Source organism: Oncorhynchus nerka, linkage group LG19 (genome assembly GCF_034236695.1).
Source record: "Oncorhynchus nerka isolate Pitt River linkage group LG19, Oner_Uvic_2.0, whole genome shotgun sequence".
Classification (NCBI taxonomy): Eukaryota; Metazoa; Chordata; class Actinopteri; order Salmoniformes; family Salmonidae; genus Oncorhynchus; species Oncorhynchus nerka.
This window is the reverse complement of record NC_088414.1, coordinates 10,548,906-10,555,477: the sequence shown is the minus strand read 5'-3', so window position 1 is coordinate 10,555,477 and position 6,572 is coordinate 10,548,906.

Genomic DNA, 6,572 nt, shown 5'->3' with positions numbered 1-6,572 from the left:
GGCAAATCCTTTGGAAATGGCCGTCCTCTTGGGACTGTGGATCATAGTCATTGTGGTGACTAAATGTCCTCTGTACAATTACTTTGTAATCCAACCAGTCTTTTCTTAACTTAAAGGCCTTGCCAGACCGCACACAACGAAACAAATAGTATCCCCTGACTTTGTCCTTGGGGCATGCAGAATTGCATGTTTTAATTGATGAAGGTGGAACTTGCCCTTTGAACCAATTCAGAAATATATTTATCTTCGTCATCATCTGGTTTTATGATGTGGACTTCAATGTTCATGTTTTTCTTCTTTCCTTTCTTTCATTCTTCCCCAATGACAGTTTTTTTATGAAGCCTTCCATGCCTATCTGAAAAATAAAATCTGACGTGTAAAACTCAATAAGTACAAATGTTTGATGTCAGTTACAACTTAAGCTATTTATCATCTGAATAAGATTAATAGTTGATAATCCAGGCCTGTCATCTGACGATCCAGAACCGCCACAGTAACATGACGATCCAGGACAAACACATAGATATGACGATCCAGGATGAACATAATGATATGACGATCCAGAACCGCCACAGTAATATGACGATCCAGGATGAACATAATGATATGATGATCCAGAACCGCCAAAATAATATGACGATCCAGGATGAACATAATGATATGACGATCCAGGACAAACACAGTGATATGACGATCCAGGATGAACATAATGATATAACGATCCAGGACAGACACAGTGATATGACGATCCAGGATGAACATAATGAAATGATGATCCAGAACCGCCACAGTAATATGACGATCCAGGATGAACATAATGATATAACGATCCAGGACAGACACAGTAATATGACGATCCAGGATGAACATAATGATATGATGATCCAGGATGAACATAATGATATGACGATCCAGGATGAACATAATGATATGACGATCCAGGATGAACATAATGATATGACGATCCAGGACAAACACATGGATATGATGATCCAGAACAGACACAGTCATATGATGATCCAGGATGAACATAATGATATGACGATCCAGGACCACCACAGTCATATGATGATCCAGAACAGACACAGTCATATGATGATCCAGGACAGACACAGGGATATGATGATCCAGGACAGACACAGGGATATGATGATCCAGGACAGACACAGGGATATGATGATCCAGGACAGACACAGTCATATGATGATCCAGGACAGACACAGTCATATGATGATCCAGAACAGACACAGGGATATGATGATCCAGAACAGACACAGGGATATGATGATCCAGGACAGACACAGGGATATGATGATCCAGGACAGACACAGGGATATGATGATCCAGGACAGACACAGTCATATGATGATCCAGAACAGACACAGGGATATGATGATCCAGGACAGACACAGGGATATGATGATCCAGGACAGACACAGGGATATGATGATCCAGGACAGACACAGTCATATGATGATCCAGGACAGACACAGTCAAATGATGATCCAGGACAGACACAGTCATATGATGATCCAGAACAGACACAGGGATATGATGATCCAGGACAGACACAGGGATATGATGATCCAGGAGAGACACAGTCATATGATGATCCAGGACAGACACAGGGAAATGACGATCCAGGACAGACACAGGGATATGATGATCCAGGACCACCACAGGGAAATGACGATCCAGGACAGACACAGGGATATGACGATCCAGAACAGACATCAATGACTATCCAGCACCACGATCCATTGCTAATATTTAGCTAGGTCTGGTGTTGATGTTGAAGATATTAATCATAGTTTTAATATTAATTTTGCGCAAGAGAATTTGCCTAATGTTACATGTCACATGTGCTTAGTATTAGCTTCTTATTGGCTGATAATGATATATTACCATTCCAGCTACAGTACTTGCAAAACTTCAACAACTTCTACAATAATCATCCAAACGTATTATCCGCTAATAAGCAGCACGGGATGACACTTCAGTACCAGCTAGCTAAATGTTAGCTTGCTCACTTTTTACAATTCATTTCTCTTAGCAGGCTAGCTCAATGCTAAGCCACGGTCTATAACAAGGCTGCGATCTACGAGAAGGCCAAACAAAGAATAATGTTTGCTAACATTGTACTTGGAATTTTTGGACTTGAGGTTCATGGTAAAGGAACATTTGAATAACAACTTCTATTGAAGAGCAGTGCAGATTTGCAGCAGTGCACAGTGGGTTAGTTAAATGAACAAGACATTTTGAATTTTGGTGGGTACAAGGGGGGCATTGCACATCTTGCACATGCTGATGATTTCACAAGGCATGCGATGGTCTGATTGGTTGATGGACTTGTTGTCAGGGGCAACATAAGAAAGACGATCCAGGAACGTGTCCTGTTTGGTGAAATCACGTCGTGCCAGAAAGACAGAGTAGGGGAAAAAGTGGGTGGTAGTGATAGAGACTAGGAGGGAGAGAAAGACATATCTATAGAGGGCTAGGGAGGAGGAATGGGAGAGAGAAAAAGAGAGAGTGAGGCAGAGACTGCTCTTTATTTTCTCTCTTCCTTTTCCTGGCATTTCTTTAAAACACCCCTCTCTCCCCTCTTCCTCCCGTTCTCACCTCTGTCGATCCCCCCTCCCCTCCTCTTCATAGCTCATAATTAGCCTTTTCCCTACGCACTTCGCACATGTTGCTATAGCGATAGGGCAGGAGGGCTAAATGCCCCTTTGTCTCTGCTGCTGCATAACCACACACACACACAAGCACACAGACACACACACAAGCACATACACACACACACACACACAGGCACACTGCAGATAAATCCTCACATTATCAGCTAATGTTTGAAAAACAGTTACAGCAGGAGAGAATGAAGACTGTGATTAACTCCTCTCGCTCGCTGACAGAGGCACAGTGTGTGTGTTTGTGTTTGTGTTTGTGTTTTTGTCTGTCTGTCTGTCTGTCTGTCTGTCTGTCTGTCTGTCTGTCTGTCTGTCTGTCTGTCTGTCTGTCTGTCTGTCTGTCTGTCTGTCTGTCTGTCTGTCTGTCTGTCTGTCTGTCTGTCTCTGCTTGTGTGTGCGTGCTTGTGTGTGTGTGATAATGTAGTAATAATGATGAATCCACAGACAAACAACTTTCTTACAGACGCAATGCAGACACCACTGTGAGGGTTAAGTATGTCAGTGGGTCTGTCTGGACAGGTAAAATACTGTTTTAATTCAATGTGATAGATGGATGGATGGCTGAGTGGATGGATGGGTGGACAGAGTAGATGGAGATGTAGAGAACAGTAAAGAAGATCATCTGGACATCTGAACATCTGGACAGTCTGTAGAGGAGGAGCACGAGGAAGAGAGAGAGAGCTGGACAGAGCGTGACAGAGGAGGAGAACAGATGGGCAGCTGCTGCTTTCATACAACCTGTATTAGATCTGAGTCCAAGATAAACAATAACAGCATGAGGTGGGATGGGAAGACAGACGTGTGCATTAGAGAGAGAGAGAGAGAGAGAGAGAGAGAGAGAAAGCAAGAAAAAAAGAGGTGTATCGAAAAAGTGAAAGAGGGGGATTGTGAAATAAAAATAGATTGAAGATATTCTCTGACCAAGCTTTCTCTATAATGGAGAGTCAAATATGATATACTTGGTGTCCCAGGTCTCAATCTGTCCTTGATTAGAGGAGAAGAATGAAAATCAGCACTGACACATAAAATTTATGAGAACCCTAAATGTAACTTTAAGGCAGTAGCTCAACCCACGTAAAAAAATACTACAGTTAACTTTCTAATACTATTCTACTGTAGAATTATATAGTATTCTGTAGTAAACTGTTGTATACTGTAGAATAGTATACTACACACCATATTTTCCCTTGATAATGTGTGGTCCTTACTATATAATTGTGTATTATGCTCTATAATACAATAATACACACTAGTACCCCTTGATCGTGCATGTGATTACTATATAATTTTATAATACTCAGTCATTGCAGTCTTCTCAATCGTGTACAATTTTTGGATATGTGACTTGTATACAGTTGAAGTTGGAAGTTTACATGCACTTAGGTTGGAGTCATTAAAACTCGTTTTTTCAACCACTCCACAAATTTCTTGTTAACAAACTATTGTTTTGGCAGACCAGTTAGGACATCTACTTTGTGCATTCATTTTTCCCAAAAATGTTTACAGACAGATTATTTAACTTCTAATTCACTGCATCACAATTCCAGTGGGTCAGAAGTTTACATACACTAAGTTGACTGTGCCTTTAAACAGCTTGGGAAATTCCAGAAAATGATGTCATGTCTTTAGAAGATTCTGATAGGCTAATTCACATCATTTGAGTCAATTGGAGGTGTACCTTTGGATGTATTTCAAGGCCTACCTTCAAACTCAGTGCCTCTTTGCTTGACATCATGGGAAAATGTAAAGAAATCAGCCAAGACCTTAGAAAATAAATTGTAGACCTCCACAAGTATGGTTCATCCTTGGGAGCAATTTCCAAATGCCTGAAGGTACCACGTTCATCTGTACAAACAATAGTATGCAAGTATTAACACCATGGGACCACATTGCCGTCATACTGCTCAGGAAGGAGATCCGTTTTGTGTCCTAGAGATGAACGTACTTTGGTGTGAAAGGTGCAAATCAATCCCAGAACAACAGCAAAGGCCATTGTGAAAATGCTGGAGGAAACAGGTATAAAAGTATCTATGTCCACAGTAAAACGAGTCCAATATCGACATAACCTGAAAGGCCGCTCAGCAAGGAAGAAGCCACTGCTCCAAAACCGTCATAAAAACGTCAGACTACGGTTTGCAACTGCTCATGGGGACAAAGATCGTACTTTTGGGAGAAATGTAATCTGGTCTGATGAAACAAAAATAGAACTGTTTTGGCCATAATGACCATCGTTATGTTTGGAGGAAAAAGGGGGAGGCTTACAAGTCGAAGAACACCATCTCAACCGTGAAGCACAGGGGTAGTAGCATCATGTCGTGGGGGTGCTTTGCTACAGGAGGGACTGGTGCACTTCACAAAATAGATGGCATCCTGAGGGAGGAAAATTATGTGGATATATTGAAGCAACATCTCAAGACATCAGTCAGGAAGTTAAAACTTGGTCACAAATGGGTCTTCCAAATGGACAATGACCCCAAGCATACCAAAGTTGTGGCAAAATGGCTTAAGGACAACAAAGTTAAGGTATTGGAGTGGGCATCACAAAGCCCTGACCTCAATCCCATAGACAATTTGTAGGCAGAACTGAAAAAGCCTGTGCGAGAAAGGAGGCCTACAATCCTGACTCGGTTACACCAGCTCTGTCAGGAGGAATGGGCCAGGAATGGGCCAAAATTCACCCAACTTATTGTGGGAAGCATGTGGAAGGCTACCTGAAACATTTGACCCAAGTTAAACAATTTAAAGGCAATGCTACCAAATACCAATTGAGTGTTTGTACACTTCTGACCCACTGGGAATGTGATGAAAGAAAAAAAAGCTGAAATAATTAATTCTCTCTACTATTATTCTGACATTTCACATTCTTAAAATAAAGTGGTGATTCTAACTGACCTAAGACATGGAATTTTTACTTGCATTAAATGTCAGGAATTGTTAAAAAAACTGAGTTTAAATGTATTTTGCTAATGTGTATGTGTACTTCCAACTTCATCTGTATCGTAGACCACCTTTTGCAAATGATTACATATAAATGTCATCAGTGAATACTACATTTACTGTTAAGTGTTTTGTTCACATAATATTAACACATTGTTTTCATCAGATGAGAATCTGTGTGCAATTGTGTTCACAGTTCCCAACGATCAGTAAATTGCTTCCATTATAGAGCTTTGCTCTGGTGTGGATTGAGGCCTCATTCATATCAGTTGTGTTCCTCCATTGTTGTGTTCCTCCAACTCTTTTCCTTCTCTAGTGTGGATTGTGTGTCTGTGCGCCAAAAGAAAGTTGACAAAACGATTAGTAAACCAACCCTTGTATTGAATACATGGAATTGTATTGTGATGATACCAATGAATGAATCCTGCTAACAAATTTCTCATTGAAAAAAAACATATTTTTTTATCAGGAATAATCCGTGTTGGGGAGTAGTGATCTTCATGTAGTTTAACTAGTAATATAACTACATTTTGCAGTAGCTTGGTGGTAGTTGAACTAAATTCAAATCGTGGTAGTGTTTTCAGTAGTTAATTACATTTTTTCCATGTAGCGGTGTAGCTAACTACTGGAACTACACACAACTTCTTTTTGCAAAAATAAAATATGGGTCAAGTAGGCAACAATTTCCTTTCTTTTCGGCATCAGACCTGCATAATTCTCACTTGAAAAATCATTTTTTTGTGTTTAAGCTACATTATATGCTACACTTAAGAAAAGCATGGTTTACTGAACTAAGGTTACTGCACCTTCCCCAACACTGGGAATAATATTTGATGCCCATAACTCTGCACCTGTGGATAGTTATACTTTCAATTTTGACCTGATTTGGTGACTGTAAAGAAAATGTGTCTTAAACACGGACAAACTTTGTTTTATCTGCTTGGACTCAAG